The 26,819-nt window shown below is 46.2% G+C and overlaps 1 protein-coding gene and 2 long non-coding RNA genes across 6 annotated transcripts in view; 2 read left to right on the top strand and 1 right to left on the bottom strand.

Moving 5' to 3' along the window:
• LOC119402446 (tubulin--tyrosine ligase-like protein 12) overlaps positions 1 to 26,819 on the top strand; it is a 301,835-nt gene that overhangs the window by 140,333 nt on the left and 134,683 nt on the right. The gene's annotated exons all lie outside the window — the stretch shown is intronic.
• LOC125759630 (uncharacterized) lies at positions 4,105 to 11,873 on the top strand. 2 transcript variants are annotated; one of them, XR_007417261.1, is made up of 3 exons: positions 4,105 to 4,304; positions 6,209 to 8,959; positions 10,881 to 11,873. It is a non-coding gene; the product is annotated as an uncharacterized LOC125759630 (long non-coding RNA). The 2 variants fall into 2 exon arrangements; XR_007417260.1 differs by having other exon boundaries at positions 6,209 to 8,971.
• Positions 12,359 to 22,691, bottom strand: LOC125759628 (uncharacterized). The gene is made up of 3 exons (XR_007417258.1): positions 22,440 to 22,691; positions 22,187 to 22,371; positions 12,359 to 13,307 (listed from the first exon to the last, which is right to left on the bottom strand). It is a non-coding gene; the product is annotated as an uncharacterized LOC125759628 (long non-coding RNA).

Below are 26,819 nucleotides of genomic sequence, written 5' to 3'. Positions count from 1 at the left end.
GAGCTGTCATCGGCCTGATTCGTGTAAGGGCCGCACCAAGCAAAAATTTCGAAAAAAAAAGTGCGGCCCTTACACGAGTATCGGTAGTAAATTTTAGGTTCGTGGTGAATTCGAAGCGAATGGTCAAATAATTTCGAATCGAATAGTTCAAATAGTGTGTATCACATATTATAAATAAAAAACTGAGCATATTTGCCATGGCCCAACTAACCTGCACAATGTTTTTTTTTTTTTTTTAATTGGAACAAGGCACGTGCAAATGTCATTCATTTTGGTTCGAAGTGAAGTGGGAGCAATTTTTAATAGTAGTGGCATTTGAATTTGAGTAGGATGCAAGTGATAGCTAGTAAAATACGTTAAGTTTTAAAATTTACTATACCTAAAGCATATAACCCTGTATAGCAAGCTTTTAAACTAAAAAAAAAAAAAAATTCTATGTGAGGGTAGTATGTTCATTTAAAGGGACCGACAACCAACTTTTGTGGTACCGTTTTCTTGAGTGCAATGGGAAGCTTACCGGTCAGAGCTTCTAATCATGGAGTGGTAACGCGGAGAACGCCGTAAAACATTTGTAATCAGAGTTTTTCGATCTGCAGCGATTATGCAGTCTTAATATCACATGCTGCAAACATGAGAGGTGAGCGCGATAGCGATTATACGCCAGCAGTGGTGACAAGTTATGCCCTAAGTATAAAAAGGCAATGTTACGTTTGCAAAGCCTGCGGTTCCGCGACTACTGCTTTCTAGCCTATTAAATTATTTTACAATAATTATAGCGTTTTTCTGGGGCTTCTTATAGAAGTACTTTGGCCGTACACAGGTCGCGTTATCACATTTTAGTCAAGCCAAGCCAAGCTAAGCCTTCGAAAACGAAACAAGTGGTAAGATACACCAGCAGTGTTGTTCATGAAGTGGTAGCAATCCTCCACAGAACAGTAAGTCGATGGCATTTTGCGAGCAGCAGCGCAAACTCGCGTGCTACTCTTCAAAAGTCCGATACGACGAGAGCAGACGAGAGTCGAGTACGCGGGAAACGCTGCCGGACGCCGTGTGCATGCGCCGCAGCCTCTGTTTCACTAGCCACCATAGTTTCACTGGAAGCCACGAAAGCAGCGCCGCAACTCATACTTTGCTTCTTTTACCTTAGAAACAAATGGGATTTGACAATAACATACATATTCAAAATTTCAGCCCTCGTTCTGGTGCATGTAAAAGCATTGGACTACGTACAACAAAGTGCTTAAGACTGCATACGTCTACTTCATGGCGCTCGCGCTAGGCTGCGCGACATACCGGTTTTTGTTACTTTTAAACGCGATTTAAAAATATAAATCCTACTCAGATCGCGAAAAGTGTTCTGGAATCTGTCACTATAATTCACGGCCTTTTCGTTTCCGCCAGGATCTAATCACCCGTTCTGGCCAGTTGTCGGTCCCTTTAACCTCGAAGTGGGGCTTTGCCGCATCGCGGATTTTTTTTGGATAGGTTCTTCACAGCATAGCACTCCTACGCTGCAGTGAAACCACCTTTTCAGGGGATTACATGCCGTCTAATATGTGCCTAGTCGTTCATTTCGAATGCTGTAATATTCGTTCGAATATCCGAAGTGCTCGAATATTCGCACATGCCTAGTTGGCGGAGCCATCGGACCAAGAAAATGCGACCGTTTCTTTTGATATCCAGTGCCGAAAACTCAGAGGACCTCACTGTGCTGCCACAAATCGACGAGAACACATTGTCAGAGTTCTACACGCTTTAAAAATCACCTGGACGGCAGCTACAAGAGACGCATCATTTCACAAAGCCAAACTGCTGTTCCCTCGTGGTGTGCGCTCCCGATCTGAGATGTTCATTGCAGAGGAGATGTGACTAACTTCTAAGATAACGTTGCACTGCAATACATCTTCATTGTATTTCCCACTGTGATTATAAACACGCATCAGATATCAAAACCGGGTTGGTTCTGCGCTACCTGTGCGACACTGTGCTGCTTTCCTTGGCTCAATTCTGAAGCCACAGGCATGTCTACACCCTCTGCAATGGTGTGTTTCATAGTTTTTTTGAAAGGTGCAAGGCATGGAGGTGTGTGTGAGCGTTTAGCCGCAAACCAAACAAGACTGATCATGCATTTCAACTGTATACAAAGAGAGTGGCTCGAGTACGTAATACTCTTTTATTACACACTGGTTGTTTATAATGCATTGTGGGCGTGATCTATCGCATCGCACAGATTTAGTATTGTTGTCCTGGTTTTCTTGAACGCTATGCATGTGCGTTCTTCGACATCTCTGTTTACCATATTGCGCTCTTTGCTTTGTATCTCACGGCGGTATCGCATTACTGTGCACTATTGCGAACAGCATATGAGGGCCTCAGTAACCGGAACGATGAGTGTGGTAATCTACAGAACAGAATGCTCCATCCACTGTATGGGCTCCGTAACTCTAGCTAACAAGTTCGCAGCACATGCTGACTGAATAAAGCAAAAGAAAAAAAATGCCAGGCCTGCACGGAAAGCGCAGCACTGTCACAGCGAAAGCTGGAAGAGCGGCATTTCTAGAGCCGGTTGTAAACTCTCTTGGAACTACTAATACAGGTACGCTAGCAAGGTACCCACTGCGTTATAAATCATAATTTTTGTGAAGTTGAGGAAACACCCACTACACCATTATTACTCATTCTGCGGAGGAGCGAGGTACCAGCTGCACATCTGTAAGGCATTATGTGTATTTTCTGGATGTGACGGCTGATGACGATGAATTATGGCAGAGCCCTTTGTAATGGGTTGAAAGCTTTAAACTACCCGCTAGTTACGTAAATCACATTGTGTGACGCCCAGTTGCTATCTCACTCTCCCACCACGCTATATAACATATGTTAACGTGAGAAAGAGAGAGAGGGGAAAGAACTTTCTTGAGACCCCGAGGAAATGGATCATGGGGCCCTTATGGGCTTCCTTGGCAACCAATACACGTGCACTTTCGAGGAACCCACGATGCTATAAATCATCATAATATTTGTGAAGTCAGGAAGCAGCCACTATGCCATTTTTCGTCATTCTGCGGAGGAACGTGCTACCCATCTGATGACAATGAAGAATTATGGCATAGCCCATTGTAATGGGTTGGAAGCATTCAACAACCCACTCGTGCAGTTTGCATTGTGAGACTCCTGGTTGCAGAATTCGCATGGTGTGACGCCTGGTTGTTGTTTTACTTTTCTACCATTCTGTATTGCATACCGTATATTGCCAATTACAAGTCAACCCCCCAACTTGCAACCCCTTCTAGGCAGGAAAAAAGTTGACTCCGGACACAGCCTCACGCTGCGGCCATAGCTCACCAATGAGTTTTTCAGAAGAGGGAGTGATGCAAAGAAGCATTTATTTGCTCGTGAAACATTGCTTACGACTCGTCGTCGCTTGAGAGAAGGACGCAGTCACTGTCACTGCCATCGTGTGAGCCACTGCCGCTGCTCGCTGTTGGAAGGGGTGCTGGTGGTACTGAGATGCCGCACGTGGAAAATGCCGCGCAGACCATGTCGGTTGGCAGTCCATACCCGGCATCTTGACCCATTGCACCACTTCACTCAAAGACCTCCGCTTCAGCTTCCCTGTCGGTTTCATGAAGTTCGTGACCCATTTCTTGGAAACTCGGTTTGTGGGATGCACATACCCTTCGCGACAGTACGTGCTTTTGCTTCAGTATCATCGTAGCACACACTCAGGCTCTTGCTTCTCTGGTCGCGAACCCAATCCCGAACCGCCTCCTCAACGGCAGGGTATCCAGACTTCGGTCTGTGAAAGGAACGGCGTGTAGCAGCACACGCAAAAATCTTGGTCCTTTGTTTTCTCCATCCCCTCACGCACTTTTCCGACACATCGAAATTGTGCCCTGCTGCAGCGTTGCTTTCTGACCCTGCGTAGACATGCGTTTCGCCGGAGTAAGGGCTCTCTCGCGAACAATAGATGACGTCACTGCTACGTCACTCACGTGTGACGTCACTTGAAGACTTTTTTTCCTTAAGTTGGTTTTGACTTTTCCCCGTGTCGCCACGGAGTGCCTAGTATGTCACGTGCTTCATGAATTTCGTCCCTAATTATCTTCACCTCCGCCGGCGCTGTCTCCGCGCACGTGTAACGAAGTGTCGTCGGTGTCGTCAAGTAGCCGCAAAAGTCAATACTCCCATGAAATGCGACGTTTGTGGCGTTGGCCTGTCTTCACTGGAAAAATATGTGGAGCACCACATCGCAGCGCACAAATTCGCCGCCGACTACGTGCAGCAGGCGTTCCACAAAGATAAAGGTCAGTACCCATCCTGTTTTGGAAAAGACAGTGTCAGTGCATTTTTATCATCTTTTGTGGTGAGGCTGTACAGCATATGACCGCTTCCACGTGCATTCACTGTGCCAGCTAGTTATAATTCGCATGTGCTTGTCGCGTAGAAAAAAAAAAAGAAAACAAGTATGCACAGAGGCACTAATTTTCACAATTTGCTCGATCACACTGAAAGTACTGCCGCTTGCGTCGCTTTTTTGTTTTCCCTCTAAAAACAAAGCAGAGCAAATATGTCCGGTGGATACATGATGTGTTGAAACAGGTGAGCGCACAAGACAGGGACAGTGAAAACGACACATAGAGCGCTACTTCCAACTAACATTTAATGCGCTACACTCATCACGTGGTAACATCGAGTGCTTCAGAACAAGACTATCAAAAAAAAAATTTAATTTTTTTTCTTCCTTACGCTTTTTTTTTTTATCGCTAAAGATTACAGGCGGTAACGTGCCCATGGAAACAGGGCGACAAAGCGAAAAAACCTTTGATACCATACAGAAGTTTTTGACCGAGCTCATGAATGCGTTATCAACGGCAAAAACGGCTGTGTGATAAATGAGACATGAGATGAACATGGGTTTTAACAAAAAGCGGATCATCCAAATGAAGAAACAATGATGCGGCTGAACAAAGGAGGCTGTAAAAAGGTATTAAAAATGGCCTTGAAAAGGTTAACACTTAAAAAGTGAGAACAACAATAAAAGTTTTGCAAAAACGCACTCTTTCTTCGTGAGTGACACAGAGGGCATGCTGACACAGCTGGGTCCGAGCTGTTCTGCACATGATGCATCATATATTTCTCGAGCTATGACAGCCTGGTCAAGAAAGGGGGTACAACCGCAAGCTGCACAGTGTAAGGCCATGTTGCCGTCAGACTTTTAAATTGTTGGCGTGTTCACGCAAGCGATCGTTAATACATTGGCCAGTTTGGCCAATGTAAACACATCCACAAGAGAGCGGAATCTTACACACGATGCCGCATTTACAAGACAAAAACCGCGTGGTGTGCTTCTTGCAGCATGTCAGGCCTTTCACTGTTCACGTTTACACGCTTGCACAGGCCTCCAAAGTTTGTTGTGGGCGGTAAACACTACACTGACTCCTGCGCACCCTGCAGCCTTCTTAATCCTATGTGACACTTGGTGCACGTATGGGATAACAGCAGTTTTTGTCCCATCTTTGTTGTTTGGAGGCACATCACTGGTTTTCTTGAGTCTGTGCAACAAGGTCTCCGCAAGGTCACACACAACTCTGGAAAACGTGTGCTCTCGAAGAAAGATATTGTGTTTTTGCAAAACCTGTTGACTTTTATTGTTCTTACTTTTTAAGTTTTAACCTTTTAAAGGCTTTTTTTAATACCTTTTGATGACCTCCGCTGTTAAGCCGTATACTTTGTTTCTTCATTTGTATGACCCATTTTTGTTAAAACCCATGTTCATCTCATGTCACATTTATCACCCAGTCGTTTTTGCCGTTGATAGCACATTCGTAAGCTCGGTCAAAAACTTATGCTTCAGAAGTTTTTCAGAAAGAATATCAGTGCACTGAATGAGATGAAGGGTAACTGAAGGACTTAATTTATTTTGTGAAGCAGAGAGAGTGAGGGAGCAAAATAAAACATTTGACATTAATCTATCAGGGGCGTAGCCAGAAATTTTTTTCGGGGGGGGTTCAACCATACTTTATGTATGTTCGTGCGTGCGTTTGTATGTGTGCGTGCCTATATACGCAAGCAAAATTGAAAAAATGTCGGGGGGGGGGGGTTGAACCCCCCCCCCTGGCTACGCCCCTGTAATCTATGTCTAAGGCCTTTGAACTATTTTCGTTGGTTTAATGTCTCTCTCTGATACTATGTTGTATTTGTATTACAGAATTCAGTGAATGGAAAGCTCAGGAAGAGGCGAACTGTTGGTTTGTTCTTCACACGGCTCCCAAAAAGCTGGCCAGTGGGGAAACGAGGAGCCACTACTACTCTAATAGATCAGGAGTGGCTAGGCCAAAGGAAGGTCATGGTAATCGTCGAGAAAAAAGTCAGGGTACCTGCAAGTCCGGTAAGATATGTCTTTCATTTATTACTGTGACGAAGAAGGAGAACACTCAGAGCCCGGCACCTGAAGATATCACCATAAATGTAAGGTACCAAAGAAAGCATTATGGCCATAAAGCAGAAATTCAGCACTTGAGGATGAGTGACAAAGAAAAGGCCAACGGGGTTAACCAACGTAGCAGAGGACCTGGAGCGTGGTGTGCCCATGAAAACCATATTGAATAATATAAGAACAGTCTGTTGGGGGCATGTAAGCTGAGGCCAGCACATTTGGCAGAACGCATAACTCTGCATAACATCAAACGGTAGTTTCACATTGCTGCTCCTGAACAGTGTCACACCAATGATGCTGTCAGTGTAGATATGTGGGTGAAAGCAATGTAAGACAAAGGTGAAACACTTGTCTGTCTGTATAAGGCACAAGGTGCAGTGGACCCAACTGGTACTTTTGGTGCAACAGATTTTGCCCTTGCTTTGATGACAGAGCCACAAAAAGAGCTGTTAGAAGAATTGGGCACGGGCACTGTGTGTCTTGACTCAACACATGGAACTACAGGGTAACAGTTTGAGCTGACCACTCTTCTAGTGCTAGATGAAGTGGGATAAGGTATACCTATAGCCTATTTCATCTGCAACAGGATGAATGAGGAAAACTTGGCAGCTTTTTCAGGTCTCTTGAGTGTGCCATCAACGAAAAAGTGGCTGCTAAGACATTTATGTCTGATGACGCCTCACAATTTTACAAGGCATGGTCGTCAGTTATGGGTGTCCCTCAGCTGAAACTTCTCTGCACCTGGCATGTGGATAGGAATTGGCAGAAGAAGATACATGAGTTTGTAGAAAAACAACTGAGGCCAGACATGTACCACAACGTGCGACTCCTTTTAGAGTTCCTTGACCAGCAAGAATTTGAAAAGTATCTTCAATCATTCCTTGACACTGAGGAAGAAAAACTGAGGGATTTTCTGAAGTACTTCAAGGACAACTATGCAGTTAGACCTCAAGAGCGGGCCTACTGCTTTAGGACGAGGGCAGGTATCAACACCAACATGCACCTTGAGAGCATGCACAGGACGATGAAGCACAGCATGCTGGAAGGAAAGAATAAGCGTGTTGATAAACTAATTTCTGCACTCATGGACTTGACATATCATTTTTTGATGAAGAGGGCAATCCAGATGATCAAAGGGCAAGAAGTTGAGTGCAGTTGAAAGGTACCACAGATCTGGCACTGAAATGGCAGGTTGTGCCAAATTAAACGAAGACGGCACGTAGACTGTGCCATCTCAGTCTACTAAAGGGCACTCTTTATACAGTGACAAAAGTCGGGGATGCTGCTTGCTGTCCCTTGAGATGCAATGAATGTGCAGTGTGTGCGCACCAGATACACTTCAAAGTGTGCAAGCACATTCACTGTGTGGTCATTGCTAACACATTGTCAAGCACTGACAATGACGACTATGAGAGCCCACCTGAAACAGTAACTGAAACGAGTCGGGCATTGCACATAGTGCAAAGCATTGCAAAGCTGGAGGCGGCCACAACAGTGCCGAGCCAAAAGTCATGGATCGATCTCGGCCGCGGCGGTCACATTTCGATGGAGGCGAAATGGTAGAAGCCCGGGTACGTACGATGGCAGTGCACGTTAAAGAACACCAGATGGTCAAAATTTCCGGAGCCCTCGACTACAGCGTGCCTTTACCTACCTCATGGTTTTGGCACGTAAAACCCCAGAAATTATTATTATTATTATTGCCAATGATGACCACATGCCTCAACAAATATGAAAAGTACTATGTGTTGATGTTGGCACTGGACCGAGGTTTCCACTAAATATAAAATTTAAGTCACTCATATGTCTCATCTGCTCTATCTGACACAACTGCTGCTGTAATTAATAATTGACTGGAATGCAAAGTGTTCGATTGGTGAACGTGCTGACCTGCCCATTTCTCACTTATGATTTCTCATTTCAGATATTGTATTACTGATTGTAGAGGTGTTAAATGACATTGATTTCCCAAAGCTATGGAGGAACCAAACCAGCATTTTAATAAAGCCTTATTGTCAAAGCTTAACCTGGTTGTGTCTTCCTGTGTTGATAATGCATACTTGTGCATGCGGTTCCTGCACTACATTCATTACAGTAATGCAATGCAGTTTCCTTTCAAGCCACGAGGACAGAGTCAGAATCGATTTAGATCTGTTTCTTTCTTTATGAATGCTTAGATTATTATTGTTGTTATTATTATTATTATTATTATTATTATTATTATTATTATTATTATTATTGTTATTGCAGCGGTATTTGCACACGTTTTCTGGCTACGGCACGAATCCTTTATTACAGAGGAGAGCTCGATCAACATCGACATCGTCTGCAATGGCGGATTGTTTATTTGCAATTTGCAGCGTTTGCGCGATGTAAATTGTTCTTTCGCTAGTTTCTTGTACGTGGTAATGTTAACATTAACGCTCGCTATCGAGTTTAGGGTATGTTTTCTCACACGTGAAGGTGTGGTGCCTTTTTCACCCGTGGATATTCGTACTCGACTCCGCTCGCCCACCACAGCAGGTGAGGTCATTGGTAAGATACACGTTCCGATGCAACTTCCAATTCAACATTGTGCTTTGTATGAGTGTCATGCTCTGCGCTTTCGATAGGTATCGAGCTCTTTGATCGTTAACTTGCGCTAGATGTGGTATCGAGCCAGTCGAGCTCTGAAAATTCATTTCCGATGATCTGGACACGATCGTGAACGTGCATGAACGCGCGGGTACCACACAAAATATAAGCTAAAGCTGTGCAGCAAATTCAGATGTACTAGGTATTGCCGCGAACAAATATTGCTTTGCTAATGGGCGTCGATGACTGCCCAGCCCCCCACCCCCTCTTTTTTTTTGTACATACATGTAAACCGTGATTTCAATTTGACAGCTTTGCTTTGAAGGCGCTTTTAGTGCTATAATGGAAGCGATAGCTTGCTTTTGATGACCTCTGCGCTGTCAGTGCATCAGGACATTGCATTATTGATAAGACAGAATTGTTCACGTCCAGCACCCCTCGCAACGTAAAGCTTTTGAAGATTCTTGCGCTACACTTGCTCATTTTCACGAAAGGGGGTGTTTTTGGAAGAGTTCAAGCACCCTTGACCTAAAGACGCTGATTTCTTCTTATCAGTGCTAGAGTTACTGACTACGCTACCTAAAGGTAGCATATGCAGTAACTAATCAGTGCCTGCCAGCAGCGCACCAATTGAGGGTGTGTTCTGTATAAATTCGTGCAAGAAAAAAATCAGAACTAAACGCACAGTAGAACTTGCTACAACTGAGCTGCAAGTCGGGTTGAACTTTCGATTCAAGTGCGAGCTTTCATTCGACTACATTAAACCCTTTCAGACGCGATCTATGAAGAACTGCCTGTAATTCGTCAGAGTTGCACATTATCTCAAGGGACTCGACGTTGCAACAAAAATATTGTCATGTATGTGCTTTATAGTAACTAATCTTGATTAAACTGCAATTGCATTGAACCTGAAGTCATTCATGTTCTGCTTTTTGCAAAAATAGAATGAAATCTCAGGCTAGAAATACAGTACTAATTTTTCTTTTTTTGGTTATGATCATTTCGAGCAAAGATAAATTATACTTTTTAGGTGACTTGGAAAAAGCGGAACATCAAACATGGTAGTGCCTTCTGCTAATTGACTATATTTAACAGTACACTGCAAAATGAAGTTGAAAACAGATCTATTACACAGGAGGTTCAATTTATCCACTCTTAAATGTATCTTGTTCTTTCTTAGCCACTAGTCAACACGACTAGCAAAAACATGTGATGTAGACAGTTGTATACAAAGCGTCTCAAACAGTTATAGAAAGAATGGTGTGCTAAAAGCTGCAGCAAGACAGAGTACGACTTTGGGAAACTGCAGTCGTAAGTGCCGCCGCTTTAGGTTTACAGGTTGATCCATCCACGGCTTGGATGTAGACCATACTTAGAAACTAACTCTGATCATACCGTTGTCACATGGTGCACTGCTGATCACAATTAAGCCCAATCAGGGTCAAATTTCTCAACAGTGATTGACTCGTTTCTGCAACTTGCATACAGTAAATAATCACAGTAGAGAAATTCTACCCAGTCAGGTCCCATCGTGATCAAAATTGACAGTATGACACCCATAATACATATTTGTCTGGGAGGCCAACTTTCGGATATACAGGTCTTACTAGAAAAGAAAAACTAGATACATTGTTCGATAGCAGCCTATTAACATGTTGGCTCACGCACTTTTTCAAGCACATTCAAGACGTGGCATGAAACTCTTGCTAAACTCTTCTCACTCAGTTTGTACCAATCAGCTTATTTGCCATGTTATATACAAACAGATGCGGTCACCTATAGTGCACACTATGGGCTCACTTTCTTGAGCTAAATTTTCGTGACGTACAGCCTGACACTTAGAAACACCATGTGGCTCTCTTGTTTGCAGTTCATCCGCCTTGGTGCAGTTGGCCTGCCTTGCAAACTCATAAACGGCATTGTGTGTTGCTGCCATGTCTTCCGTTACTTTCTCTCAGTAGCATGAACGAACTATCCGCACCCGTTTTGTCTGCACTACAACGGAGATGCCTCAACTTCAGCCTATGTTAACCCCCACTGCCTTTCAAGGAACTATGTCAACAATGCCAGCACTATGTGCTGCTGGGCCTCATAACATAAGCTTGCTCAGTGGCACAAACTGTCCATATACTTTTGCCCCACAATGCAACTGTGCCATTCTCAGTGGTCCGTATTGGGAAGCACTCCAGATCTACAAACACTATGATGTGCTGTTGGCTGCTAGAAAATGACTCGTTTATAACAGCGGAGTTTTGCACAACATAGAAAGGGTTATGAATGTAAAAATGGCCATCCACTCCCATTTGTTGCACAAAGCTACGAGAAAATTCATATGGATTTCTCATAAAGAACAGCATTTTAGTTGGCGAAAAATTTGACATGGTCCACAGTTTGAACTCGAGAACGACTTTTTTTCGGGGTGGTCGCTCTACCATTTAAGCTAACCAGTATGCTAGTAATCAAAGTGCGAGGGCAAATTCAGTTTGAAGCGCATGGACACTGAATATGACAAATGAGTTCTGTGGAAAGCACAGTAGGTATAAGTAGCTTATAACCAGCTGCAAGTAATGTTTTTTCTTTCAAGTTTGATTTTCATAAATAGATATTAACGCAGAATCTTCTGCTAAAAGCTGCTGCACGTTTCCACAGGACCCATTTGCCACATTCTGTGTGCTTTGACTTTTCAACTAATTGGCCCTTACACTGCCCATTGCTAGCCTACTGGCTATCTCAGTTGTAGAGAAACAGCCCTGGAAAGGTGTTGGTTCCAGGCTTGAGCCCAGGAACAGTACGAATTTTTTGTCTTCCTTTCTGAGAAATCAGTATGGATTTCCTGGTAGCCTTGTACAAAACAGGTGGATGGCCATTTTTCAATTCAAAATAACTTGTTCTCTACACAGATGATGTATGCGAACACAACTGTGATGCCTTGAATCATGTCTGGACGAGCTGGGCTTGGAGCATGTAGCCAAATGTGATGGTAGGAGCTCCAAGTGAATGTTCTCAAATGTTCATTGTTCCTGTGCTCCCAGAACGAGGAAAAAGCTGGGACACAGCACTGTGTGCCTTGGCTTCTTTCCTCGCACTGTGACATAATGAAGTAGTACAAACTAGCCCGGTTCATTGCGCTCTAAAATGTGTTTAGCTACTTGTGATGCCGTTCAGACCAATCTGCTTGGCACATTCACAGGTAGCAATAGAACAGAGGGCTGCCGAGATAGCAAAGCCATAAATGCAAGGCCTGCGCGTGCACATCTGAGCTTGCAGAGATAGTGTCCTGCATAGGTCACTTGCTTGATGAATGTGCAATAAATGCAATTTTTTGGGCAATAAAGGTGTGATGACATATGCAATTTCTACATTTATTTGCTGCAATACAGAAACGTTCTCGATTTGTTCGAGTAGTGATTAGCATTTATGAAAGATAATTAATGCAAGGTCGTGCTATATGTATTACTTTCAATTGAAAGACCCTGTGGCACAATCTTAATTATACAAAAGTAATATACAGCCAGCAGAGTCAACATGCGCCGCACAACTCCTCTCAAGTTTCAAGGAGGCTATCTGGGTAACAGTTGGGAGCATTCGCAACCAGCCGGACAACACATGGGTGGCCCTGAAAAGGGCCGTTTCATGGCAGGCAGCATTTGCCAAGTTTCAGTAAGGTTGAAAGTCGGGTGAATTGGTGACAGAGCATCTGAACATGTAAAGCAGCGCACAGAAAAAAAGACACAAGAGGATTAATATGATTCAACAGGACAACTGTTGCACTTGCCACTAGTTTATTCTTTTAAAAAATATGTATATAGTACATATCCACAAGTGCACCACATGCAACAATGACTTTTGCTCATAACGGTGCTTAAAAAAAATGTGAATGTTGTGCACTTGTGCATGTGTATTACCCCCTCCTTTTTTTCCCTTCAAAATAAGCTAATTGCAAGTGCAGTGGTTGGCCTGTTCAATTGTATTCCTCCTTTCATGTCTTGTTTTTGTGTGCTGCTTTACACATAAGATCTAAAGCAGTCTTGGTTCATGTTGGGAAGGTAGGCGAAGGAATTTGCTGCACTCGCAGGACTTCGTGGCCTTTTGTGTTGCAGTGGCTGCACTTCAGCAGCCTGTAGCAGATACCCAGCTCGCTGTGTGCATGTAACTTCACTCCAGGTCCGAAGTCACGGGCAAGAGAACTGACGATGATTTTGGCCAGCTGATCGATCCCTTGGCCTCTGTGCACATGGTACCCATCAATTGCTAAGAACGCACGTCGTGGCTCTTTCGAGGAATTGAGAAACCGATGCTGTAGGAACAAAAAAAATTAGTGCAATTAGGAAAAATGTGATGCATTGAGACAAGAAAGAACTTGCAGATCAACTGAAGTTACTAAACAAAAAGAAAGGGAAGTGAACAACATGGGACCACAGCCTACAGTTTCATAAGATAATGGAAAAATTTGGCAACATAACGTGTTGCTAGTATGCTGCAATGTGAAAATTTTTCACTGCTAGAAGGGGCTCAGCCGGAACTTTTGAAATCAATACACGTTCCTTTGAATGTTTGCACTGCCCCGGTATATGTGGCTTGCACCAATATCACAGCTTGAAATTACATAGCCATCCACCCCGTGTGTCGGAACGGAACTAAAACCAAAAACAAAAACAAAGATATTTTTGGCCAGAACGAAAATAACAAACGTTATCTATTATTTCGTTCCAGAGTGAAACCGAAATATTTTTTATCAGTTTTCAGTTCCCGGGAAAACTTGGTGACCTGGAACAACCGAGGTCATGCAACGTGAGCAATAATACATATGTCAGGGTATAGTGTTAGCGCTTATCTCATGCAAGAATTCCAAAGTAAAGATGTTCAAATTTTATGAAAAATGAAAAGAGTGGCAACCAGAGCTGTTTATATTAATGCAAGTGGACTTTCGTGTGCCAGTCACACTAGTGTGGAGAGGGCATTCTCGGTGCTGAAGTTTGTTTTATCAGAACAGCGGTCTTGCACCCTCGATGACGGGCTGCTTCTGAGAAAATGCTCACTCCCTTGACACAAAACATAGAACCTGCTCAGAAAATTCGTAATTCACTTTTGAGAAATTTAAATACAGTAACTTGGAAGGGTGCTAGTTTTGGGGTTTTGTGTGGCTGGCCCAGAAGCCCCTCAGGGACGAGACCAAGACAGACCAGCAACCATCTTTACTCTGCCGAGCCTCGGCCGCAACTGCCCGCTGCCAGTGGCTGCTGAGTGCGAGCTGCGAGCGCACCATCGCTCATCATTCTCTTCTTCTACGGCCAGCACGCTCGCAGCCACCGCTTCTATACTGCCCCCTCCCCTCCGGTGAAACTGGGGAGGAGGGCGCAGTAGCCGCTATCCTTGGCCACAGCGGACAGCACGTGGCATGCACGACCACACGTCGGCACAGTTCGTCCACCACGTAACCAAGGTCCCGGTGTTGTCCGTGGCAACTGGGGGCTCCGCATCCATTTTCGGGTTAGCAGTCGTCGTGGCAGCCGCCTTGCTGCCACCGTTTGTGGTTGCCTGCTCTTTCCTGTTGCTGACCTCTGGTTCTTCCTTGCTATAAGTGTATAGAAGCGTATAGACAAGTATAAAAGCGGCGGCTGCAAGCGCGTCGTCCGTAGAAGAAAACGAACGATGGCACGCTCGCAGCTCGCAGTTGTGGCCGAGACTCGGCGGAGTAAAGATGGTTGCTGGTTTGTCTTGGTCTCCTCCCTGACAGGTTTCTGGGCCAGCCACAGCCACGACACCCCAAAGAGCTCGCGCTAGTCTGTAGCAATTCGTCGTACAGTTACTTGCGCTCCTCTGAAGAATGCGGGAAGAACGTGTTTTACCCGTCCCACGTTCTTAAGAGGAGCGCAGTTCACCACAAATCCTATGTTTTTATCGTTACTTTACCTTCAAATTTTTGCATAAAAATAAGAACCGTTACAAAACATTATTTTTTTAGTTCCGGAACAGAAACGGAACTTTTTTCGGTGGAACGAAACTAAAACCGAAACGAAAAACATTTCGTTCCGACACCCTGCATCCACCATTACGATGAATCACTACTGAAAGCTGACCAACCACCACTGAAGCTATAGTGACAGTACTAGAATATGTACCGTACTTACTCGAATCTAGGCCGCTCTCGATTGTAGGCCGACACTCGAAATTCGCAAGGCCAGAAAAAAAAAAATCTTAATCATGGTACTCGAATCTAAGCCAACCCCCCACTTTCGCACATTGTTTTTTATAAAAAAACATCAGCTTAGATTCGATTAAATACGGCACATGCATTTCAGATTCAATTAATGGTTGCCTGCACATTTGTATAATGCCCCAACTGCTTTGACACTAACGCAAGGAAGCAGCAGCCAACGAAAATAAATATGAATATTTCAGCCTGCCATACATGGAGAACACGTGCAAGCATCCAATGTTCATATGTGAAAGACAGCAGTGTTAGAGAAGAGCCTGGTGCGGATAATAGAAGAATTTTGACACAGCAAGCCTGTGATGTACACTTCACTACATAGTCAAAAGTCTGATAAAAACTTGTCATATGGGGAAGGTACCAGATTAACATATTAGAACGCGCCTCAAATTTTTTAAAAGTACATAAAATTGATGCTTCGGGACCACTATGGCCCCATTGCTCACACTAAAAAAAGCATCAGTGGGGCGCCTACGTATAGCCTATGTGCCACAGCGTGCAGGTAGGGCAAATTACCAAATGTACAGCTAGTTCCACATTTTTCCGATTTCATAAAGATTCCATGAGCAAACATGAAGATTACTACTTTGTAGCAGATAGAGTGTATTCAGATAACATCGGTGCATGTCTGTGGACCCCTTTAATTTCGCTGAAAAAAAAAATATTTTGCTGTATGAGTCCCTAGGGCCACGAAACCAATGTTAGTTTTGCGAAAAAAAAAAATTTGCCTAAGTCAAAAAGATTTGGACGGAAGTCTTCACTCAGCAGAACTGCTTTTCGCGAATTTCCCGAAAATACGATTTTGACGAGATCCTACAAAGAAATTATTGCAGCTGCGAGTCAATTTTTCTTGGCTTACTGTGAGTAACGTGCATTTATAAAATGTTATGTTGCAGTTCTGTTGCCCATAACTTATGCAAAAGAAGTTGCAAATACGGCACCCATTGCTCAATAATGCTCTAATTTCAGATTTTTTCACTCCGCGTCTATAATACTCGAAATTTCCCAAATTTTCCAGAGATTTGCCACGCATTAGGTTAACCATTGTGCTAAGTATGATTGCAGAGGATGGTGTCAGACGCAAACCATAAATGCATATGGTAAGAAACGTCTCTAAAAATAAAATACTTCGAAATTCAGTTTAAAAAAAAGGCCATCTTCAATTTTCTTTAAACTCCCCATAATTAAAGCCAAGCACGTGCTCTAACTTAATCTCTAAAAACATGTTGCATTATTTTTGTTAGATAGGAGTTACAAAGCCACCAAAGTGTCCAAATTGACGTCAAGTTCACACACAACCACTTAAAGGGGTGGTGCCATCAAATTTGTGGCTTGTGCATTCTTTGTTGCAAACATTTCTTATTGATCTAGGAAGCATGAGACACACTCCCAAATTCATGTATTCTCTCGAAACTATTTCACATCGCCTTATTTGCATGAACGACTTTCGGTTTCGGTTTCTGGGCGACAAGTTGGACACCGACATCACCGTGTAGGAAGCTAGAACAAGTGCTCCCACAAAGTTGTGACACATGCAGTGCTGCATTGTCTGCTCTCGCACACAGATGCAAGCAACCGTCCGGACGCCTTCAAAACTTGCTAAAATCCTCCATCATCCGCAGATGGTCGGCGAGCTTTCAACAATGACTGGTAAAACCCGCTTTGTCTACGTAACCCAACAGCAGCACCACATTAGTGAAAAGATGCTGCGTGGAGTTTTGCACAAAACTCTCCACAGAATGGTACTGCACTGTTAAACGGAACGTCTCAAACAAAGGTGAAAACCACCTAACGTTATGGAAATTGCAAGCAGTATTGAATCCATTGCAAGAGACTCTTGTCTGCTGAGACAGGTCATTTCATAGCAACTGACCTACCTTCATTTTAGAGACTAAAAACATGAATTCACTTCACAAGTGCAACCAGTACTTGCTGGAAGCAATCCACACTAACCAGCTGCTGAACTCACTGAATATTGGCATGACTCTGCTGCTCACTACCCGAGGCCAGCAAATGCTGCAATGACATTGCTGTGCCTATAGTGGGGTACAACTTTAGAAGACAGGAGAGGCCCCGCCCAGATGACCGAAGCGCAGCAGCCAATTGCCTCCGCGTCTAAAGAAATAGTCCCGCTAGGCATGTTAGGCATGTTCTCCGTCGGCGGGGTCACCGGCCGTCCGGCTCATGACGTCACCTGAAGTGCGCGCCTATTGGTGGAGGCTCGTATGCATCCGCCTTTGAGGGGAAAGTGCCGCTGCCTTCTAAAGTTGTGCCCGACTATAGCTAATGAAAGCTGTGATGTTGAGAGGGTTCTTTCAGCTGAGGTACAGAGTCGTCCACTTCCACCTTGAACACCGCACCGTGCGACCAGCACTCCGCGGAGCGCCTCTCTTGGTTGCTTGGGTAACTAGCGCGTATGCGCAGTGACAGCTCTAGGCGGAGCCTTCGCCGCGTCGTCTGCTAAAGCGCGGCAGCTCTGCCGAATTGTACTTGCTTTGCGGTGAAGCTAACTTCGCTCTTGCTATGCGCATGCAAATCCAGCATCCGGCACGGTTCAGAAGAAGCGAAGCGACTGCACCTTGTTCCGTCTAGCTTTTGCTGCTAGTGTTTTCTTTCATTTCTGGATGCGATCTCACAACCAATAAACCTCGGTCCGTGCATGAGTAAACTTTCACAGCCACGCTTGAACTCCTACAACTAAGCAACTCAGCTCCTTTGAGCCCAGTAGCCAGAATGTTCCCGCTGCTCACGCAAATGTTTTTGATCAGCTTCAAAGCTAGGCGCCGCAAAATTGGCGATAAATGCATGGTAAGGTCTGACATAACAGCTTTAAATGTGCGAAAGTTTGGATTGTTACTCGCCTGAAAACAAAAGGATGTGAGCAATTTGCCAATTTCAGAGAAGTTACATTACATTCAGGTGTTATCAGCACTGCTGCCTTCATGCGCTAGCGAATTTAACTCGCCAATACGCCGCCCTAATTTGCTACTCATGTGCAACCATGCTTATTCGTACCATTCATGCAGAAAAATGAAGAAGCATTCTAATAGAGTTTTCAGCTGAACTCATATCACGCAATCAGTTCACCAAAGAAGCGCCGCTGACAAATGATTACTTCTGTAAGCAGGCGCTGAATAAAGCTTGACTCCCTTTTTATTGCTAGGTGACCCAAAGCACCGCGTATCGCTTTATATATTTCTTGGCTCAAAACTTTAGCACGAAGCAGAAAGTTTTCCGTGAGCCTTCAATTCACAGCGCAAACTTATATTTTTTTTATTGTCGACTTTGTGTCGCCAAACTTTCAGCTGATGAAAACAACCGTGTGAGTAGCGGGAATATTCTAACTGTACGGCACAAAGCATCTGAGTAGCTTAGTTGCGGGAGTGCCAGCCCGGCTTGGCGATCTCACTCATGCACGGGCCAAGGTTTATTACTTTTAAGATCGCATGCAGAAAAAGAAAACAGTAGGAGAAAAAGCAGTGCGGAACGAGGCGCAGTCGCTGCGCTTCTCGATTTCCATGAGATTAAGTTACCTTCATCGAAGAGCAAGCGCGATTGGGCGGAGCCGCTGCGCTTTAGCAGACGACGCGGCGAAGGCACCACCTACAGTTGTCACTGCGCTTGCGTGCCCCAGCCGCCCGCGAGAGGCGCTCCGCGGAGCGTTGGCTGCACGGTGCGGTGCTCAAGGTGGAAGTGGATGCCTCTGAACATCCAAAGGTGAGACAGCTCTCGAATGAAGACCAACATGCTGCACATGCAAATGGCAATGTACGTTAACAAGGACGCGTAAAAAATCGGTGATCAGCTTTTTGTGAATTAAATGTGTCTTTTCCTAGATGTTATCAAGGCTCTTTACTGTCCTTTTGACTTATCAATTTGTGTAAATGTATTTCATGTAGCATTTCTAAACTAAACCCCCCAAAAACATGCAGTTCAATGATGGTTCCACGAAAAATGTGATTTCTCTCAAATTATCAGCTTGAAAAATAGCACCCAATTTTTACCCTCTAATTTGAAAAAATATAAAACACAAAAACAAACCACCGTAGTTGTGCAATTTGTGTTAGAATGCTTTGGCTTCCTGTGCGACACAATTTGTACAAACCGCACCTCTCACCACCAGACAGGCATAGATAAGACTCTGGCTAAGAACATGTGCAAGGTTGTAACCAAGTTGATCATTGCGCATCATAGCAACAATAAGGCCGTCGTCATCACCATGACCAAAAAATAATGATCCACCGATCAAGACAACAAGTGTGTGTGTGTGTACCTTTCATCACATTTACCACCAATCATAACAAGAAACGAGTTCATACATTTGTTCATATTTTTGTGTTATGTGCTAGACAGCTTCACTGGTAACCTGCCTTCACAAAATGGAATGGCTCGAAATTTTTATCACAATTTTACGCACCAATTCAGTCATACACACAACACATTGTAAACAGTGGTAGTTTAGCACAATAGCAATAATACGCCATCAAACGAGCAAGGCCTTATCTATAAGAAAGCAACATTGTGCTTATAAAGCCCCTGTTGCTGTGGTTCGTGTTTGTGCACTCAGCATGTATACGCACTGCGCATAAGCACCACGGCTTGACACAGGTTGCCAGTTCCCTTAGTCACAGTGATGGCAAAGCCGCCTCTCAGCAATCACTCCTTTTGCCTTATAAAAAGCATAGAATAAAGTGGGGATGCCTAATAATATAGATTGTAATATCAAGCAAGAATTATGGTGCATGTAAAGAACAGAAGACTGTACAGCAATCCGAATGGCTCCTTTGCACAGTATGAAGGCCTGTCCACCAGGCTGCACAACAAACCGGTTTTTGCAACATTGAAACACATTTTAAAAATGCAAATCCTGTTGAAACTGCAAAAAGTGTGCTAGATTCTATCACTATAATTTACGGTCCTTCCATTTCCACTAGGATATGATAGCACGTTCTAGCCAGTTGTCTGTGTTTCTAACTTAGAATTATTATGTTTAAGCTGTTGCATTAACGTAGACAGAACTTTCAATGGCAAACTTGTAAGGCATATTGGGAAACACCCAATGGCTCTCTATTGATGAATAAACGGCTTTTACAGGGCTCTAAAATTGCCAAAGCTCCGAACGAGTGTGAATATTGGTGTTGAATCCTTCATCTGAGGCAAGCTTTGAGATTGGGCTAGTTGCTAATCCATCTTCAACAAAAAGTGTAGGAGTGGACAACAGACAAAGAAAGGAACAAAGACAACCGTTCCCTTCTTTGTCTATTGTACACTGCTGCACTGTTTGTTGACGATGAACTTCGTTTGAGGTTTCTAGTCTCACTGATATAAGTCGTATAAAAGTTCATGCGTGGAATTTTGTAGATTACCCCTGGTAACTTTTATTGCTCCAAGAGGTCTTTAACATGTGTGAGCTGTCATGTTACCTAGTTTTTTGGCATCTGGGAAATTCTCACACAATTAGTGTAAAAAAATCTTGCAAGTGACTCGCTTATTCCCTGCACCATGGGATGCCCACATACTTTTGCTGTTCCCGTTTGTCCTCCCAAAGAATCAAAGTGCTCCTTCGACAAATAGTTTCCAGGAGGTTACCCACAAAATGCGTGAACTGTGACACATCCTACATTAGTGGAACGAAAAGTTCAAACAAACAACAAAACACCATAAAAAGTGCCTTGAGAAAGGCAAGACATGCTCAAACACTGGTGGATAATTATTCATTACTAACCAAGCGATTAATTTGGACACCACTGCTCTAATCGCAATGAAGAAAATCTTTATACATCTGATCTCAAATGTGGTATGTGTGCAACTTACTTTAGCTGTACATGTGTTGACCTACCCAGGATATACACCAGCACCCACTGGCACCTAGGCCATAAATAATCACCCTCTTCGCATTCTTTATTGTGAACAAGGGGCCTATAGTGGTTCTGAAACGTTAATTTTAATTGTTGCCTTTTCAAAAGGTACCTCACATACATGAACCCATTTCGTCGACAGGTTTTCATTCGTCCACTGAAACAGATCGAGATAGCAGTGACCTGTGGGCTTTCATTTATTCAAGGGTAACAAAAGTTACCTAACAACGTCATAGTGAGTTGGTTGTCACTGAGAAGATGCAGACACTGGCGGTTTTCTGAATTTGGTATCACCACATACTGATGTTTCAGTCAAACATTTCTTTTCCCATGCCTTGAAAACACTGTCTTACTCTATTAGTGGCCTTCGGTGAGAAAGGCTAGGATGCTTGTGTCACTACCACTGCCATTGTTGATGAACCATTCCACGGACATTGGAATGGTTTATCAACATTGTCTCTAACATACGAGCCAGCTCATGTGACGGCACATGCAAGCCATGTATTCTCAAATGCCTCTACTAAAAATGGCACCACGTTGCCTCACTCCGCTAAATCTAAATACTGAAAAGCATCCTCACTGTCCCACAGTCTTAAAGAAATAAATTTCAAGGCCTTGTTTTCCACTGTGTATAATGGCCACATGCAAGATCACTAAAAGGTGTGCACGTTTTCACTGTATTTGCTTAACTGTGCATTGTCACCTTCATTTCGGTATTTTCCCTGTATCTCAACATCGTGTGAACGCCTTGTCAATAACAAGTCAGGTATTTCAGATGAACGCATATACACGGGAGAAAATTGCTAGGAGCACTTACAACTAAGTTTTAAAATTCGTTAGAATGCGGTGCGGACGGTACGCATCTACATACCGCTTTAATCGGGTCTGTTGGCAGTGCAGGTTTACCGTGCAGCAATACGGATATGCCATACCGTCGTGGTCGGCATGTCAGTACTTTAACCCGCAAGACCTCTACCGCACCACTTTACCGCAAGCAATGAGCAACTAGCGCGGCTAGAAAGTTCTTTAAAAAAGCTGCGTGCCGACCACGACGGTACGGCATTTCCCTCAGCGGCGCGCACCAGTATGTCAGCGTAAACTTACCTCGGCGTTTAAGATTCGAACACACGGCAGGCGTTTCAGCGTAGCCGTCAGCTTGCGGTTCAGCAAGCGCGTTTTCTTGATCTGGCGCTCTGCATCGGCGTCTTCAGAGCTGGAGCAACGTGGCAGCACTTTGAAGACGTATACACCACGGGGGCCACATCGTGCTGCAGTTGCAGAACTAACTTCTAAAATGTAAAGAAAATACAACCTTCAGTGACTGATGCCAAGCATCTCACAATTTCAGAATACGTACCCCTATTCTTGAGGGTCCGCGTTGGCACTGCAAACGTCGTTACCACCAACGTACAAAACGACAGTCTACGCGCTGAGAGTGCATCGCAGAGACGGCCTCAGCCATTCGCACAGCGTCAAAACCACCAAAACTAAATGTGCAGGTCTCGACGGATGTTTTCAAGTGAAGGCGACTCCTGCACACGCAAAGAAGGCATAACTCAAAGCCGGCGACTGCGGTGAGGTACAGGTGAGGGTACCGAGTAGAACATAGGCAAGTAAAGGCTGGGGACAAGGCCGAGGAATCGTCGGATCTTTCCCTAGCTACAACAGTACCTGTCTAGGGGCAGGGAGTACCTCCCTATGGTAACGTCAGATCCGGTTTCGCGCCAAACCGGGAGAGCCCCGACTCCGGGGATACGCTTTCCTGCGTAGAGGGCCACTTGCCGCTTGATAGCAACGCTGTACCGTTTGTAGAGGGCGCGAGTGCCAAGTCAAATATGAGGCGCCCTCTATAGGATGTACTATATAAAGGGTGTACTGCCACTGAACTTCAATTGATGGCGCAAATGTTAAGACAGGAACGTAGAAGACACGTAAGACACGGACAAGCGCCAATAAACAGGGGCATTTCTGCTGGGGACTCGGAGCGTGTGTCTTTACTCCGTGGCCCTCGGGCTTCAGCCTGCCTCCTCGGCCGCCTCGGCTCGAACCCTCCCACCACATAGTGTCAGAAGTGGGATGCCTGGTTCCCGCCACTCGACATGGATAACGCTCCAGTTCCTGCTCTCGCTGCCGCCAGTCTTCGGAGTCCAGCTCCATTCTTGTTCGACGATGCCGGCGAGTGGCTGCCCTGGTTAAAGCAATTTGAGGACTATGCCTTCGCCACCAGCATGCACACAGCCCCGGACGAGACTAGGGTTAGGACTCTCCTCTACTGTATGGGTCCCCGTGCACGCATCGTCCTCAGTTCACTCATGTCCGACGAAGAAGCGTACAAGTCCTACGCGGAAGTCACCCAGGAGCTCACAAGCTACTTCGTGCACCCCGTAAACGAGGTATACGAGAGCTCTCGGTTTCATAAGCGGATCCAACAGCCAGGTGAAACTGTGGACAGTTTCTTCACGGCCCTTCGAAACATGGTACACAAGTGTAACTACCCGTCACCTGCCGTCGAAGAGCGTCTTGTTCGCGACCGTTTCGTCTTGGGTTTGTCGAATTCTCACCTTTCAGACAAGCTGGGCCACACTCTGAGCCTTTCCCTGGACGACGCACTTGTGCAAGCTCGTCAGCACGAAGACGCCGAACGCGAAAAACAATGCCTGTCCCTCACCGCTGGGCAACCGCCTACGGCAGCTTACGTGGACGCGGCGACTTCGCGTAAACCCGCGCAAGCGAGCACGCGGACGATGCAACAGACGGGACTCTGGCAACTTTGGCGACTTTGCGTCACGTGCCGACGTCTCGGTAGTTCCGTGCACGTTTCCCGGCTGCCCAGCCGTCCTCGATAAGCCGCGCTGCGAAGATCTTTTCGGACCCTGGAAACAAGCCCTGAAGCTTCTCGGCACCTTCGACACGACGCTGTCTTGGAGAGGCAGGCAAGTCATTGAGTGCCTTTACGTTGATGCGGGACAAGAGCAGCCACTTCTGGACTATCTCGCTGTCATTGCCCTTGGGGTCGTCAAGTTTGTTGGCGCCGTCACACCAGCTCTGCCGCAAGCTCCACCTCGTGAAGTCCCTCCAGCCCTTTTCACCGGCCTGGGCACGCTTCCGGAAGAGTGCACAATACGTATCAAGCCTGAAGCGGTACCGTATGCCCTCAGCACAGCCCGGCGTATCCCGATGCCGCTACGAGATTTAGTCAAAAAGGAGCTCGACAAGATGGAGCAGGAAGGCGTGATCCGGCGCGTCGACGAACCGACGGACTGGTGCGTGGGGCTTGTCGTCGTCCCGAAGCCAGCGGGGGGTTACCGCCTGTGTGTGTTTTGACAAAACTCAACCAAATAGTTCTGCGTGAACACTACGTACTCCCGACCATCGACCAAACCCTCGGACTTCTCGGTGACGGACGCGTTTTTTCGATGTTGGACGCAACTTCAGGCTTCCACCAAGTACACCTGGCGCGCGACTCCCAGAAGTACACGACTTTCATCACACTGTTTGGCAGGTATTGCTACTGTCGCCTTCCGTTTGGCATAACATCGGCGCCGGAATACGTTCAGCGTCAGATGTCTCGCCTGCTGGAAGGGTTGGCTGGTGTTGTCAACCTTATGGACGACATTCTTGTGTTTGGCCGCACCACAGAAGAACACGACCAACGCCTCCAGGCAGTCCTCGGTCGCCTCCAACAAGCGGGGGTCACCCTCAACGCTGCCAAGTGCACTTTCGGTGTGTCCAGCATGTGGTTCCTTGGTGTTGTCGTCGGTGTCACTGGCATCACTCCGGATCCAGAGAAAGTGGCCGCCATTCAGCGCATGCCAGCTCCTCAGGACGTTCATGGTGTCCAACGTTTTCTCGGTATGCTCAACCATGTCGGTCGCTTTCTCCCGAGCCTCTCTCAGACAACTGCACCAATCAGAAGTCTCCTGAACAAGACTGCAGCCTGGACATGGGGACCAGTGCAAGCTTCAGCATTTGAAAAGCTCAAGAGCATGCTCAGACATCTGCCCCGCAAGGTATAACCCTGCACTGTTGACGACAGTCTCCGCAGATGCCAGTTCCTTCGGGCTGGGTGCTGTTCTTCTTCAAGACCAGTCATCAGGGGAGCGCCGACCATTTGCATACGCGAGCGCTGAATGAAACGGAACGGAGGTACAGCCAAATCGAAAGAGGCACTGGCTGCCACCTGGGTCATCTACCGATTCGACGAGCTTCTTCGGGGTCTTCGTTTCACCCTGGAGACCGACCATAAGCCGTTAGTCAAGCTCCTAGGAACCGCCGCTCCCGATCTCATGCCACCACGAGTTCAGCGCTTCCGCATCCGCCTTCTCCAGTACCAGTTTGACGTCAAGTACGTTCCTGGGAAACAGCTGGCCACCGCAGATGCACTCTCAAGGACCCAGTCGTCCAGCTGCCAGCGACTCCAGCTGTTGACAAGGTGGAGCACTCCGCGCTATCGCTCCCACATTTGCAATCCTCCTCGACGACTTCCGAGCTCACCAGGCTGCAGATGGGGAGTGCGCGCAGCTGAAGTTGTACTGTGAGCAAGGGTGGTCTCGGAAAGAGAATCTGCCTCTCAGCATGGCTCAGTTCTGGGCTCATCGGGCCGAATTCAGTATCGGTGACGGCCTTCTCCTCTGCGGTGGATGCCTGCTGGCGCCCGCTTCTCTGCGGAAGCACGTCCTTTCCCTCATCCATGACGGACACCTCGGAGTGAACCGCTGCCGTGCCATCGCCAGGGAAGCTGTCTGGTGGCCAACCACGGGGAGCCAGATCAAGACCATGGTGGAGAACTGTCCCAACTGTGCCACCACGCGGGTCCAGCGAGCAGAGCCACTGCTGCCTACTGTGACGCCTAGCCGTCCCTGGGAGCGAGTCGGGGCGGACATCTTTCGTCACGAAGGAGCCGACTACCTTCTCCTCCTAGATTACTACTCGAGGTACCCAGAAGTGCTATCCCTTCGCTCGACGACGTCTACAGCGGTGATCTCCATCATCAAAAGTGTCTTCGCAAGGCATGGAATCCCAGAGACCCTCGTCAGCGATAATGGGCCTCAGTTTTCGTCGGCAGAATTCCGCGTCTTTTCCCAGAGCTACGGCTTCTCCCATGTCACCAGCAGTCCCAGGTACCCGCAGTCTAATGGGGAAGTCGAGTTGGTGCGGACGGTCAAGGAACTCTTCAAGAAGTCTCTGGACTGGCCTTTGGCCCTCTTGGCATACCGCAATGCACCTGGCGTGACCGGGTACAGCCCTGCTCAGCTGCTCCTGGGGCGCAGCCTCAGGACTCGCCTTCCGGTTCCAACAGCCGCATTGCTTCCAGAACCGCCTAACGCTTCCGACTTCCAGCGGCGTGACACTGCCCAACGACGTCGCCAGCGTCAAGATTTTGACCGTCGACATGCTGCACAAGATTTGTGGCCCATGGAGGAGGGAGAGAGAGTGTGGATTCGCGACACAGATTGTGCTGGCACTGCTCTCAGCCCAGCACAGCGTCCACGCTCCTACGTGGTCCAGACAGATGCAGATGCTCTCCGCAACCGGAGACATCTGTTTCCGCAGCAGTCTCCGTCATCAGGTGGTCTAGACCTCGGCAGCTCCAGTCCACAAACACAAGAATCCGAAAGCCTGCCACGTGAGCAGCAGTCCAACTCCCAGGGCACTTACTCCCTCAAGACCGCCTGGGTCGCTTGTGTGCACTCGGTCTGGACGTTGTGTTAGGCCACCGGTGTCTTTACTCTGCGGC

Source organism: Rhipicephalus sanguineus, chromosome 8 (assembly GCF_013339695.2).
Source record: "Rhipicephalus sanguineus isolate Rsan-2018 chromosome 8, BIME_Rsan_1.4, whole genome shotgun sequence".
NCBI lineage: Eukaryota > Metazoa > Arthropoda > Arachnida > Ixodida > Ixodidae > Rhipicephalus > Rhipicephalus sanguineus.
Note: the sequence above shows the minus strand (reverse complement) of the source record. Positions and strands in the feature narration are given on the sequence as shown.